We start from the raw sequence: 16318 nt of genomic DNA, 5'->3' as shown, positions 1-16318 counted from the left end.
CACTTATTGAAGAGGCTGTCTTTTCTCCACTGTATATGCTTGCCTCCTTTATCAAAGATAAGGTGACCCTATGTGCGTGGGTTTATCTCTGGGCTTTCTATCCTGTTCCATTGATCTCTATTTCTGTTTTTGTGCCAGTACCATACTGTCTTGATTACTGAAGCTTTGTAATATAGTCTGAAGTCAGGGAGCCTGATTCCCCCAGCTCCATTTTTGGTTCTCAAGATTGCTTTGGCTATTCGGGGTCTTTTGTGTCTCCATACAAATTGTGAAATTTTTTGTTCTAGTTCTGTGAAAAATGCCAGTGGTAGTTTGATAGGGATTGCATTGAATCTGTAGATTGCTTTGGGTCATATAGTCTTTCTCACAATGTTGATTCTTCCAATCCAAGAACATGGTATATCTCTCCATCTATTTGTATCATCTTTAATTTCTTTCATCAGAGTCTTATAATTTTCTGCATACAGGTCTTTTGTCTCCTTAGGTAGGTTTATTCCTAGATATTTTATTCTTTTTGTTGCAATGGTAAACGGAAGTGTTTTCTTAATTTCACTTTCAGAATTTTCGTCATTAGTGTATAGAAATGCAAGAGATTTCTGTGCATTAATTTTGTACCCTGCTACTTTACCAAATTCATTGATTAGCTCTAGTAGTTTTCTGGTAGCATCTTTAGGATTCTCTATGTATAGTATCATGTCATCTGCAAAAAGTGACAGCTTTACTTCTTCTTTTCCGATTTGGATTCCTTTTATTTCTTTGTCTTCTCTGATTGCTGTGGCTAACACTTCCAAAACTATGTTGAATAATAGTGGTGAGAGTGGGCAGCCTTGTCTTGTTCCTGATCTTAGTGGAAATGGTTTCAGTTTTTCAACATTGAGGACAATGTTGGCTGTGGGTTTGTCATATATGGCCTTTATTATGTTGAGGAAAGTTCCCTCTAAGCCTACTTTCTGCAGGGCTTTTATCATAAATGGGTGTTGAATTTTGTCTAAAGCTTTCTCTGCATCTATTGAGACGATCATATGGTTTTTCTCCTTCAATTTGTTAATATGGTGTATCACGTTGATTGATTTGCATATATTGAAGAATCCTTGCATTCCTGGGATAAACCCCACTTGATCATGGTGTATGATCCTTTTAATGTGCTGTTGGATTCTGTTTGCTAGTATTTTGTTGAGGATTTTTGCATCTATGTTCATCAGTGATATTGGCCTGTAGTTTTCTTTCTTTGTGACATCTTTGTCTGGTTTTGGTATCAGGGTGATGGTGGCCTCGTAGAATGAGCTTGGGAGTGTTCCTCCCTCTGCAATATTTTGGAAGAGTTAGAGAAGGATAGGTGTTAGCTCTTCTCTAAATGTTTGATAGAATTCACCTGCGAAGCCATCTGGTCCTGGGCTTTTGTTTGTTGGAAGGTTTTTAATCACAGTTTCAATTTCAGTGCTTGTGATTGGTCTGTTCATATTTTCTATTTCTTCCTGGTTCAGTCTCGGCAGTTTGTGCATTTCTAAGAATCTGTCCATTTCTTCCAGGTTGTCCATTTTATTGGCATAGAGTTGCTTGTAGTAATCTCTCATGATCGTTTGTATTTCTGCAGTGTCAGTGGTTACTTCTTTTTCATTTCTAATTCTATTGATTTGAGTCTTCTCCCTTTTTCTCTTGATGAGTCTGGCTAATGGTTTATCAATTTTGTTTATCTTCTCAAAGAACCAGCTTTTAGTTTCATTGATTTTTGCTATTGTTTCCTTCATTTCTTTTTCATTTATTTCTGATTTGATCTTTATGATTTCTTTCCTTCTGCTAACTTTGGGGTTTTTTGCTCTTCTTTCTCTAATTGCTTCAGGTGCAAGGTTAGGTTGTTTATTCGAGATGTTTCCTGTTTCTTGAGGTAGGCTTGTATTGCTATAAACTTCCCTCTTAGCACTGCTTTTGCTGCGTCCCATAGGTTTTGGGTCGTCGTGTCTCCATTGTCATTTGTTTCTAGGTATTTTTTGATTTCCCCTTTGATTTCTTCAGTGATCACTTCGTTATTAAGTAGTGTATTGTGTAGCCTCCATGTGTTTGTATTTTTTACAGATCTTTTCCTGTAATTGATATCTAGTCTCATAGCGTTGTGGTCGGAAAAGATACTTGATACAATTTCAATTTTCTTAAATTTACCAAGGCTTGATTTGTGACCCAAGATATGATCTATCCTGGAGAATGTTCCATGAGCACTTGAGAAAAATGTGTATTCTGTTGTTTTTGGGTGGAATGTCCTATAAATATCAATTAAGTCCATCTTGTTTAATGTATCATTTAAAGCTTGTGTTTCCTTATTTATTTTCATTTTGGATGATCTGTCCATTGGTGAAAGTGGGGTGTTAAAGTCCTCTACTATGATTGTGTTGCTGTCGATTTCTCCTTTTATGGCTGTTAGTATTTGCCTTATGTATTGAGGTGCTCCTATGTTGGGTGCATAAATATTTACAATTGTTATACCTTCCTCTTGGATCGATCCCTTGATCATTATATAGTGTCCTTCTTTGTCTCTTGTAATAGTCTTTATTTTAAAATCTATTTTGTCTGATATGAGAATTGCTACTCCAGCTTTCTTTTGATTTCCATTTGCATGGACTATCTTTTTCCATCCCCTCACTTTCAGTCTGTATGTGTCTCTAGGTCTGAAGTGGGTCTCTTGTAGACAGCATATATATGGGTCTTGTTTTTGTATCCATTCAGCCAGCCTGTGTCTTTTGGTGGGAGCATTTAATCCATTTACATTCAAGGTAATTATCGATATGTATGTTCCTATTCCCATTTTCTTAAATGTTTTGGGTTTGTTATTGTAGGTGTTTTCCTTCTCTTGTGTTTCTTGCCTAGAGAAGTTCCTTTAGCATTTGTTGTAAAGCTGGTTTGGTGGTGCTGAACTCTCTCAGCTTTTGCTTGTCTGTAAAGCTTTTGATTTCTCCATCAAATCTGAATGAGATCCTTGCTGGGTAGTGTAATCTTGGTTGTAGGTTTTTCTCCTTCATCACTTTAAGTATATCCTGCCACTCCCTTCTGGCTTGCAGAGTTTCTGCTGAAAGATCAGCTGTTAACCTTATGGGGATTCCCTTGTGTGTTATTTGTTGTTTTTCCCTTGCTGCTTTCAATATGTTTTCTTTATATTTAATTTTTGACAGTTTGATTAATATGTGTCTTGGCGTGTTTCTCCTTGGGTTTATCCTGTATGGGACTCTCTGTGCTTCCAGGACTTGATTAACTATTTCCTTTCCCATATTAGGGAAGCTTTCAACTATAATCTCTTCAAATATTTTCTCAGTCCCTTTCTTTTTCTCTTCTTCTTCTGGGACCCCTGTAATTCGAATGTTGGTGCGTTTAATGTTGTCCCAGAGGTCTCTGAGACTGTCCTCAGTTCTTTTCATTCTTTTTTCTTTATCCTGCTCTGCAGTAGTTACTTCCACCATTTTATCTTCCAGGTCACTTATCCGTTCTTCTGCCTCAGTTATTCTGCTATTGAGTCCTTCTAGAGTATTTTTAATTTCATTTATTGTGCTTTTCATCGTTGCTTGGTTCCTCTTTAGTTCTTCTACGTCCTTGTTAAATGTTTCTTGCATTTTGTCTATTCTATTTCCAAGATTTTGGATCATCCTTACTATCATTATTCTGAATTCTTTTTCAGGTAGACTACCTATTTCCTCTTCATTTGTTAGGTCTGGTGTGTTTTGACCCTGCTCCTTCATCTGCTGTGTGTTTTTCTGTCGTCTCATTTTGCTTATCTTACTGTGTTTGGGGTCTCCTTTTCACAGGCTGCAGGTTCGTAGTTCCCGTTGTTTTTGGTATCTGTCCCCAGTGGCTAAGGTTGGTTCAGTGGGTTATGTAGGCTTCCTGGTGGAGGGAACAAGTGCCTGAGTTCTGGTGGATGAGGCTGGATCTTGTCTTTCTGGTGGGCACGTCCACGTCTGGTGGTGTATTTTGGGGTGTCTGTGGCCTTATTATGATTTTAGGCAGCCTCTCTGCTAATGGATGGGGCTGTGTTCCTGTCTTGCTAGTTGTTTGGCATAGGGTGTCCAGCACTGTAGCTTGCTGGTCGTTGAGTGAAGCTGGGTCTTGATGTTGAGATGGAGATCTCTGAGAGATTTTTGCTGTTTGGTATTACGTGGGGCTGGGAGGTCTCTTGTGGACCAGTGTCCTGAAGTTGTCTCTCCCACCTCACAGGCACGGCCCTGATGCCTGGCTGGAGCACCAAAAGCCTTTCATCCACACGGCTCAGAGTAAAAGGGAGAAAAAATAGAAAGAAAGAAAGAAAGAGGATATAACATAGTGAAGTAAAATAAAGCTATTATAAAGCAAAGCTATACAGACAAAATCTCACCCAGAAGCATATACATATACACTCACAAAAAAAGGAAAAGGGGAAAAATTAATATATCCTGCTCCCAAAGTCCACCTCCTGAATTTGGGATGATTCGTTGTGTATTCAGGTATTCAACAGATGCAGGCACATCAATTTGCTTGTGGAGTTTTAATCCTCTGTTTCTGAGGCTGCTGGGAGAGATTTCCCTTTCTCTTCTTTGTTTGCACAGCTCCCGGGGTTCAGCTTTGGATTTGGACCCGCCTCTGCATGTAGGTCGCCTGAGGGCATCTGTTCCCCGCCCAGACAGGACGGGGTTAAAGGAGCAGCTGCTTCGGGGGCTCTGGCTCACTCAGGCGGGGGGGAGGGAGGGGTACGGAGGAGGCGGGGCGAGCCTGAGGCGTCAGAGGCGTCGTGACGTTGCACCAGCCCGAGGCGCGTCGTGCGTTCTCCCGGGGAAGTTGTCTCCGGATCATGGGAGCCTGGCGGTGGCGGGCTGCACAGGCTCCCAGGAGGGGCGGTGTGGAGAGTGACCTGTGCTCGCACACAGGCTTCTTGGTGGCGGCAGCAGCAGCCTTAGCGTCTCACGCCCGTCTCTGTGGTCCGCGCCGATGGCCGCGGCTCGCGCCTGTCTCTGGAGCTCGTTTAGGCGGTGCTCTGAATCCCCTCTCCTTGCGCGCCACGAAACAAAGAGGTAAGAAAAAGTTATTTTACCTCTTCCGCAGCTGCAGACTTTTTCCCGGACTCCCTCCCGGCCAGCTGTGGCGCACTAGCCCCTTCAGGCTGTGTTCACGCCGCCAGCCCCAGTCCTCTCCCTGCGATCCGACCGAAGCCCGAGCCTCAGCTCCCAGCCCCGCCCGCCCCGGCGGGGGAGCAGACAAGCCTCTCGGGCTGGTGAGCGCTGCTCCGCGCCAAGCCTCTGTGCGGGAATCTCTCCGTTTTTTCCTCTGCGCCCCTGTTGCTGTGGCATCTGCGCTGATCGCCGCGGCTCGTGCCTGTCTCTGGAGCTCGTGTAGGCGGCGCTCTGAATCCCCTCTCCTCGCGCGCCAGGAAACAAAGAGGGAAGAAAAAGTCTCTTGCCTCTTCGGCAGCTGCAGACTTTTTTCCGGACTCCCTCCCGGCTAGCTGTGGTGCGCTAACCCCTTCAGGCTGTGTTCACGCCGCCAATCCCAGTCCTCTCCCTGCGATCCGACCGAAGCCCGAGCCTCAGCTCCCAGCCCCGCCCGCCCCGGCGGGGGAGCAGACAAGCCTCTCGGGCTGGTGAGTGCTGCTCGGCGCCGAGCTCTGTGCGGGAGTCTCTCCTCTTTGCCCTCCGCACCCCTGTGGCTGCGCTCTCCTCCGTGGCTCCGAAGCTTCCCCCCTCTGCCACCCGCAGTCTCCGCCCGCGAAGGGGCTTCCTAGTGTGTGGAAACCTTTCCTCCTTCACAGCTCCCTCCCGCTGGTGCAGGCCCCGTCCCTATTCTTTTGTCTCTGTTATTTCTTTTTTCTTTTGCCCTACCCAGGTACGTGGGGAGTTTCTTGCCTTTTGGGAGGTCTGACGTTTTCTGCCAGCGTTCAGTGGGTGTTCTGTAGGAGCAGTTCCACGTGTAGATGTATTTCTAATGTATCTGTGGGAAGGAAGGTGATCTCCGCGTCTTACTCTTCCTCCATCTTCTCTCTGCCCCCATTGAACATTTTAATAATGAATTAGCGTTGGGTTTCTCAAATGCTTTTTCTGCATCTCTTGAGATGATCACTTGGCTTTTATCCATTATTACTATGGTATATCCTATTAATAGATTTTGGGATGTTAAACAAACCTTTCACTCTTGGTATAAATCTTACTTTGTCAAGTTGTATGATCTTTCATATATGTTGCTGGATTTGGTTTGCTGTTTTTTTTTTTTTTGGTCATGTGTGTAAGGGATGTTGATCTACATTTTTTCAGTGATGTCTTCAATTTGGCATCAGGATAGTGCTAGGCTCATAGAATAAGTTGAGGTGTGTTCCTTCCTGTTCTATTATTTGGGAAGAATTAGTTTTTTATAAACCATATATATATACTTATATATATAAATATGTATATATATAAACTAAATATATATAATGTTTGGTAGAATTCACAAGTAAAGCCATCTGGGCCTTGTTTTTTACTTTTTGGGAAGTTTTGAAGTTTGATCTCCTTACTTGTTATAGGACTATTCAGATTTGCTGAGTTTTCTTGAGTCAGTTTTAGTAATTGTTGCCCATGATATTTATCCACTTCATCTAAGTTATCTAATTTGTGACATACAGTTATTCATAGTATTCATTGACATGTGTGTATGTGTGTGTGCTCCCTCTTTCATTTTTTTAAATTTATTTTTCATTGAAGTAGAGTTGAATTACAATGTTGTGTTAATTACTGCTGTACAGCAAAGTGACTCAGTTATACATATATATACATTGTTTTTCATATTCTTTTTCATTATGGTTGATTTTAGTAACTAGATCTGCTCTTTCTTTTGGGTCAGTCTAGATGAAATTTATCAATTTTATCATTCTTTTCCAAAGACCCACCTTTGGTTTTATTGATTTTTTTCTGTTGCTTTTTGTTTTCTATTCTCTATTTTATTTAATTTCACTCGTCCTTATTATTTCCTTCCTACTTCTTGTTTTGTGTCTTATTTGTTTTTCTTTCTCTGCTTCTTATTGTTGAAGTTTAGATTATTAATTTAAAATTTTTCTTCTTTATTATAGGTATTACTATATATTTAGCTATATATTTCCCTGTGATCACTACTTTAGCAGCATTCTATACATTTTGGTAAGTTGTGATTTTTCCTCTCTTATCTCAAAATATTTTCTAATTTCAATGTGAAACCTTTAATCCATTGGCTATCTAGTACTGTGTTGTTTAACTTATGCATATTGTGAACTTCCCAGATATTCCTCTATTATTGATTTATAATTTACTCCATTTCATTTTATTGTGATTATAGAGCATACGTTTTATGATTTCCATGTTTAAATTTTTTTGGATAGCTTTTGTTTTGGCCTAACACATAGTCTACACTGGATTATGTTCTGTGTGTCCTTGGGAAGAATGTGCATTCTGCTCCTGTTAGGCAGAGTGTTCTATCGATGTCTGTTCAGTCTAGTTTGTTTGTAGTGTTGTTCAGTTTCTCTATTACATTCTTTGTTTATGCCTAGTTGCTCTATCTGTTATTAAAATTGGGATCTTGATGTCTTCAAATATTATTGTTGTATTGTCCATTTCTCCCTTTGATTCAGCCAGTTTTTGTTCATTTATTTTGAGGTTCTGTTGTTAAGTGCATATATGTTTATAATTGCTAATATTCCTGAGAGAGTGACTCTTTTAATATCATGAAATGTCCCACTTTCTGTCGAATTTTTGTTTGTTTTACAGTTTGTCTGATATTAGTATTTCACTCCATCTATTTTATATTGTTGTTTAGATGATATATATTTTCTCATCCTTTTACTGTCAATCTGTTTGTATCTTTGAGTCTGAAGTGTATCTCCTATATATAATTTGATGTTTTTTAAAATGCAATATGGCAAACTAAGATTTTGACCTAATTGTTTAATCCGTTCACATTTAATTTTTGTGTGGAAATGGTTGGATTCATGTCTGCCTTTTTACTTTTTGTTTTCTATATGTGCTGTGTCTTCTTGGTTCCTTTGTTCCTCCTTTATTGCCTTATTTTTTATTAACTGGATATTTGTAGTGTTACATTTTAATTTCTCTAATGATTAAAAAATTATGTTTAGAGATATTTTCTTAGTGATTCCTCTGAGATTTACAAAATACATCTTATTATAATCTATTTCAGATTCAAAGTTGGTTTCAGTGATATATAGAAACTCTACTTCTATGTAGCTCCATTCCTTCCCCCACATTTTTTTGTGTTACTATTGTTATATATTTTACAAATATAATATGTTACAAATATAATACTTTCTTATAATTATTACTTAATACAATCTATGTCAGTTAAAAAGGCTGAGTGAAGAAAAGAGAGCAAGCATAAATTTACATAATTTGTTATAACTTTACTTTTTTATTCTTTCTGATTCTCTTCATCTCTTCCTACCAATTTTCTTGCTCCAATACAACTTTGTTTTACTCATCTCCTTTGTACCGTTATTGTTGAACACATTACATTTCCATATATTTAGGTCCAACAAAACAAAACAATACAACATACTGTTTTTTAAAATCAGTCAGAATGGAGAAAAGTGAGCAATGATATTGTCTTTCCTTATTACTTACATAATTGCCTTCACTGGCACTTTTTTGTTTTATCATTTGGATTTGAATTACTGTCTGATACAGCTTGCTTTTAATTGGAAGAATTTCCTTCATACTTCTTGTAAGGAAGGTCTGCTACCAATGAGTTCTTTTAGTTTTAGCTTATCTGGGCATATCTTTATTTTGTGTTCATTTTTTAGAAGATAGTTTTGCTGGATATAAGATTCTTGATTGATAGATTTTTACTTCCTGAACTTTGAATATGTCATCCCAATATCTTCTGGCCTCATTTTTTTTTTTTTTTCTGATAAGTTAGCTGTTAATTTTGTTTGAGTTCCCTTATACATAATGTCATTTTTATTTTACAGCTTTCAAGATGTTATCTTTATCTTTCAACATTGCACATGATGTGCATGTATGAGTGTGAATATCTTTTCACTTATCTTATTGGGAATTAATTGAGCTCCTTGTATGTGTAGATTAATGGTTTTCATCAAATATGATAATTTTTAGCCATTTTTTTCTTGAAATATTTTTCTGTCTCTTTCTCCTTTACTAGTGACGCTGCCACTATGTGTATATTACAGTGCTAATTGTGTCCCACATTTCAATGAAGGTCTTTCATTTTTTTAAAACATAGACTTTATTTTTAAAAGCAGTTTTAGATTTACGGCAAAATTGAACAAAAAGTGCAGATGGTTCCATATGCTCCCTCTCCCCATACACAGACTTCCCCACCAGCAGAATCTTGTACCAGAGTGGTACATTTGTTACAACTGATAAACCATCACTGACACATTATCCCAAATCCATGGTTTACATTAAGGTTCCTTCTTGGTTTTGTATGTACTATGGGTTTTGACAAATATGTAGTGACATGTATCTGCCATTATAGTATATTGCATCATAGTTTCATTGCCCTAAAAACCCCCTATGTTCCATTTACTCATTTTTCTTTCTTCCAAACACTGGAAACCACTGACCTTTATACTGTCTCCATAGTTTTACATATTCCAGAATGTCATATAATTGAAATCACACAGTATGTATCTTTTCCAGATTGGCTTATTTCCCTTAGTAATATTCATTTAAGTTTCTTCCATGTCTTTTTGTGTCTTCACACTTTATTTCTTTTTAGCATTGTATAATAGTCCATTGTATGGATATACCACAGTTTATCCATTCACTGAAGGACATTTTTGTTGCTTCCAAATTTTGTCAATTATGGACAAAGCTAGTATAAACATTCATATACAAGTTTTTGGATGGACATATGTTTTCATCTCATTTTGTTAAATACCAAGGAGTGTGATTACTGGATTATAAGTTAAGAGTATATTTAGTTTTGAAAAAAATGGAAAACTGGTTTTTAAGTGTCCATTCCATTTTGGAATCCCACCAGTAATGACTGAGAGTTCCTGTTTATCCACATCCTTGCCAACATTTGGTGCTGTCAGTATTTTGGATTTTAGTCATTCTAATAGGTGTGTAGGGGTATCTCATTGTTTTAATTTGCAAGTATCTTTTCATATGACTATTTGCCATCTGTATATCTTCTTTAGTGAGGTATCTGTTTATATATTTTACCCATTTTTAATAGAGTTGTTTGTTTTCTTACTGTTGACTTTTAAGAATTCTTTGTATATTTTGGATATCAGTCCTTTATCAGATATGTGTTTTATAAATATTTCTTTCCAGTCTTATTCTCTTGATATGCCTTTCACAGAGCAGAAGTTTCTAATTTTAATTTTGCAAGTGTATGTCGAGTTGTTTCACTACCATTTGTTGCTCCCTGGTCAAAAATCAGTTGACTTTATAAATTTGTGTGGGTCTATTTTTGGATCTCTATTCTGTTCCAGTGATCTATTTGTCCATTTCTTCACTGGTACCACACTGTCTTGATACTGCAGTTTTTTATATAGTAAGTCTTGAATTCAGATATTGTCAGTCTTCTAAATTTGTTCTTTTTCTTTAGTTTTGTTCTTTTTATCTTTATTGTGTTGATTATTCTGCATCTTTTGCCTCTCTATACAAACTCTAGAACGAGTTTTTCAACCTCCACAAAATAACTTGCTAGGATTTTTATTGGGATTGTGTTAAATCTATAGATCAAGTTGGGAAGAACTAACATCTTAATAATCTTGAGTATTCCTAGCCATGAACTTATTATAACCCTCCAATTATTTAATTCTTTTGATTTATTTAATTAGAGTTCTATTCAGTGTTTGAATTATTTTTCTTTTCTGTTTTACAGATTGCATCATTTCTATTGATCTATCTTCAAATTCACTGATTCTTCTTTTTCTGTCATCCTTAATCTACTCTTGAACCTTTGAATTGTCTCATTCTGGTTATTGCCTATTTCAACTCTGTAACCTCCATTTGGTTCTTTTAAATAATTTTTATCTCCTTATTTATATTATCTATTGATGATTCATTGTCACTATACCTTCCTTTAATTCTGTATGCACAGTTTTCTTTACTTCTTTGAACATATTTACAGTAAGTGTTTTAACGTCTTTGCTAAGTCACAGCAATTCATTTTTCACAGCATGACACGTCAAAGAAAATATAATACCATTACCCTTAATGCCCTTTTATTCCCTTCTCACAACCCCCCCAAAATAATTACTCTCTTGACTTCTAACCACATTACTTTTTATTTTTAATTTTTGAATCGGTTTTAATTTTTATAGATTCCAGTACTGTATGTAGATTCTCTATCTTTTAAAATACCTATTCAACTATTTCTCTGTTTTCTTATATAGATTATTTATAGTTAGTCAAAAGTATTTTATGCTATTTTCAATATCTGGCTAACGTGAACTTGCTTTTATTTTATCTTTTCATTTTCCTCTCTCACATGTATCAATTATTTGGTCATGTCTACTCACATGCCTAGTAATTTTATTTTAAAAGTTAGATATGGTATTTTAAAAATTATAGAGGGTCTAGAAAATATTATTTTCGTGAAGAGATAGTTTACCTTTTCCTCTACTGGGTATATAGAGGGGAAGATAAGGACCTTGATTTAATCAGGACTAAGCTTGGACAAAGGTGGCTCACAGATTTAGTTATACTCAGTCTACCTCTGGTTTGGCTGTTTCTAAACCTTTCTAGCACTTTTAATTGCAAGCTTGGTGAGTCTTTGTCTTCCCCACTTTTTTTTTTTTTTTCCTTTTTTAAAATTTTTATTGGAGTATAGTTGGTTTACAATGTTGCGTTACTTTCAGATGTATAGCAAAGTGAATCAGTTATACATATACATATAACCACTCTTTTTTTAGATTATTTTCCCATATAGTCCATTACAGAATATTGATTAAAGCTCCCTGTGCTATACAGTAGGTCCTTGTTAGTTATCTATTTTATATATAGTAATGTGTATATGTCAATCTCAGTCTACCAATTTATACCCCCCCCCCTTACCCGCTGGTAGCCATAAGTTTGTTTTCTACATCTGTGACTCTTTTTTTTGTAAATAAGTTCATTTGTACCCTTTTTTTAGATTCCACATGTAAGCGATATCATATGATATGTCTTTCTCTGCCTGATTTACTTCACTCAGTATGACAATCTCTAGGTCCATCCATGCTGCTGCAAATGGCATTATTTTGTTCTTTTTTTATGGCTGAGTAATATTCCATTGTATATACGTACCACATCTTCTTTACCCATTCCTCTGTTGATGGACATTTAGGTTGCTTCCATGTCCTGGCTATTGTAAATAGTGCTGCTATAAACATTGGGGTACATGCCTCTTTTGAATTATGGTTTTCTCTGGGTATGCTCCCAGTAGTGGGATTGCTGGGTCATATCAAATAACCAATGGAATTTTTCCCAGAACTAGAACAAAAAATTTTACAATTTGCGTGGAAACACAAAAGACCCCAAATAGCCAAAGCAATCTTGAGAAAGAAAAACGGAGCTGGAGGAATCAGGCTCCCTGACTTCAGACTATATTACAAAGCTACAGTAATCAAGACAGTATGGTACTGGCACAAAAACAGAAATAGAGATCAATGGAACAGGATAGAAAGCCCAGAGATAAACCCAGGCACATAGGGTCACCTTATCTTTGATAAAGGAGGCAAAAATAGACAATGGAGAAAAGACAGCCTCTTCAATAAGTGGTGCTGGGAAAACTGGACAGCTACATGTAAAAAAATGAAATTAGAACGCTCCCTAACACCATACACAAAAATAAACTCAAAATGGATTAAAGACCTAAATGTAAGGCCAGATACTATAAAACTCTTAGAGGAAAACATAGGCAGAACACTCTCTGACATAAACCACAGCAACATCTTTTTTGACCCACCTCCTAGAGTAATGAAAATTAAAACAAAGGTAAACAAATGGGACCTAATGAAATTTAAAAGCTTTTGCACAGCAAAGAAGACCATAAACAAGACCAAAAGGCAACCCTCAGAATAGGAGAAAATAATCTCAAATGAAGCAACTGACAAAGGATTAATCTCCAAAATACATAAGCAGCTCATACAGCTCAATATCAAAAAAAAAAAAACAACCCAATACAAAAAATGGGCAGAAGACCTAAACAGACATTTCTCCAAAGAAGATATACAGATGGCCAACAAACACATGAAAAGATGCTCAACATCACTAATTATTAGAGAAATGCAAATCAAATTACAATGTAGTATCACCTCACACAGGTCAGACTGGCCATCATAAAAAATCTACGTACAATAAATGCTGGAGAGGGTGTGGAGAAAAGGGAACCCTCATACACTGTTGGTGGGAATGTAAATGGATACAGCAACTATAGAAAACTGTATGGAGGTTCCTTAAAAAACTAAAAATAGAACTACTATATGTCTTCCCCACTTTAGATAAAAGAATACCTATTCTTCTCATTGGTAACTGTCATTTATAAAGAATAACTCCTAACCTATATCTTTGTCCCAGGTGATATGGAGTTAGGTCCAAGTCTTAGAATCTTAAATATTCCCTTCCCCCTTGATCATATGCTGGGGTGTTTTTAGTTTTGCTGAAAACCAAAGTGACACTTCAAATTCCATTTAGACTAGTGAGATTTATTTCTTTATTTGCAAAAGGATGGTTGGCAAATAGCAATGCTTATAAACATCAACAAACCTGAGTTCCAGCTTTTTGTGGCTTTATGAGACTGATAGGTATTGCTATCTTGCCATTGCAGTGCAGTTACTGATGTTCTGGTATCCGATAGGCAGCCAGGAAGTTATTCCAAGAATGAACCTCTGAGGATGAGATCACATGTTTATTTATAGTTTCTGACACCAGCAATACCAATATTTTGTTCTCCAGGTTAGCTTTAAGATTTCAGAAAAATGGAAGGCTGTCCCGCAAAATGGCTTTTAATCACAGTGGCCACATCAAGAATATCAAGCATATGAAACCTCCAATTGCTAGCAAAGAGGTAATGATGCAGTCAGCTATTGGCTAAATTTCAGGCAGCACATCAACTCTGGGATTGAGCGTTTCCATAGTTACCTTGACTGATGTAATCATCCCACATGGGAGGTGGGATTAAAATATCCAAGAACAGAAGTATCTGGGGGAAAAAAATCATCTCTGTTTTTCATTTTTGCTGGGAAATTCCCTAATATCTTTTTAAACTGAAACCAGGTCCATTTTCCTTGTTATAAAAGCTAAGTGAGTAAGCATTTTGGGTTTATAATAGTGGGATGGGAAAATTGTATGTTTCTGTATTTGTTTGAGTTTGTGTGTATGGTTTGAGTTTGTGTGTATTAGTTTGAAGCAGGTTCTACAAAGTAATACATATATATATTATATTAGTATATATATATATATATATATATATATATATATATATATATATATATATATATATATATATATATATATATATATATATATATATATATATGCCAAGGCCAGGGAAAACCCTTAGTCTTCATTCTGGTCTGTAGAAAAAGAATTGTGAGTATTATTCATTTAAAAAATAGGTTTGTGAGAAAACACAATGCAGCAACAGAGAAGCTCAACACTCTTAGTTTTCAAGTCCTATCATCAGCCACCTCACCAAATGGATGTGTGAAGCGTGGGTGTGCACACACTATACACATATGTGCACACTTACAAAGGCACACTCCCCTAATCTCTGATACTTTCCATCTGTCAGTGAGAATGAGTCTTTCCAATCATTTAAAAAACCATTCTGTTTTTGTGAAGCTTTGAGCTTGTACCCCGTGAAAACTTGGCAGGAAGCATACGTTTCATACTCAAGTTCCTGAACAGACAGCTGTGCTTCTCTCACACAACTTGAGAAAATGTTCCCCGTCTTAATCAACTGGCACAAGGCAGCAGAGGGGCTAAATACAGCTTGTGTCACAGAGCATCCATGAATGTGTCAGTTTCTCTCTTCTTCAAGATCCTGTACCCTGTATCTTGTTTTTTGTTGTTTTTTTTAATCAGCCCCTATTTTTTCATTCTGTGCCACTTTTCTTTTTGGGACTGTGCCTTTTCTTACAAAAGATACTTCAGTGTTTCGTCTTCTTGGCTAGATAGCAACTCATAGGAAGTTAAGATAAATTAGTGTCCACTTTTTCCCCATACTGCCTATATTAAAATTAAGATGTAAAAAATATTACTGTCATTCTGGAGTACCTCACAAATTCTGTGCAGTGTTGACACCAAATGTATTGATGGGCAATAATAAAAACATTGCAGTTGAATTTTAATGATTGCTTGCTAAATGACAGACAACATCCTAGGCTCTCTACATCCCTTATCATCACATCAGATGTTGTATATGTTATCCTCACCATCAAATTAAATTAAGTTATTAAGTAGGTATTATTATCTCCACAGATGAGAAAACTGAGTCTTACTGAGGTTAGGTGACTTGCCTTGGTCACACATTTAATAAATGTTTGCTTTACCATGATATGCTATTTTCAACTCTAGTATCAGGACTTGCACCAACTCTGAATGGAGATAATTTCCTAACCAATTAGTGCTATATTTGGAGCTGTAGCTTGGCCACTGAACAGGACAAATGGGTAGTGACAATATTTGACCTTTTCTTAAACTACAGAACTTACCCACTCTTCTCTCCTTAGGTGGGACAGAACTTGCAACTAGACGTCTGGGTTTGAATCCTGTTATTACTGATGACAACCTCTGTACTCTTTGAAAATATTCAATACTCCTTGAGCCTTTGTTTCTTTGTATAGAAAGGTGTGATTAAAATATCTGCCTTACATGGTTTCTCTAAAGCTTAAATGAGATAATGTATGTGGAAATGCTTTTCTCATTTTTTTAATACATACTACATACATATATGCATATTCAATAGGCATGTGTATATATTTGCATACATAAACAGATATAAGTAAATATATATTTAAGGAGAAACTGACTATATGTGAAGCTCCAAACTGTTTTTACAGATAGCAGATATATACAAGATGACTTGGAAACCATATTGTACTTGCTAATAATTTCAGCTGATGACAAATTAATCTTCCAGATGAGAAAACCATGGTGGTAGAGAAAAACTGTGGTTCATTACAGTGTTTACTATACATTGTGCAGTGGTCATCATCATTATAATTTTCATCATCACTATTCACTTCATTATCAAATAATTACCTGTCAATATAAGAGGTTTCCTGAGAAATTTCTAACTTTGAAGAAATAGAAAAAAAAAAGCCACTATAAACAAAAAATATTCATTTGGGAATATCTTCTGTTCTTTTGCTACTTAAGTCCTTTCCTCTATT

Source organism: Eschrichtius robustus, chromosome 11, assembly GCF_028021215.1.
Source record: "Eschrichtius robustus isolate mEscRob2 chromosome 11, mEscRob2.pri, whole genome shotgun sequence".
NCBI classification, from domain to species: domain Eukaryota; kingdom Metazoa; phylum Chordata; class Mammalia; order Artiodactyla; family Eschrichtiidae; genus Eschrichtius; species Eschrichtius robustus.
Note: the sequence above shows the minus strand (reverse complement) of the source record.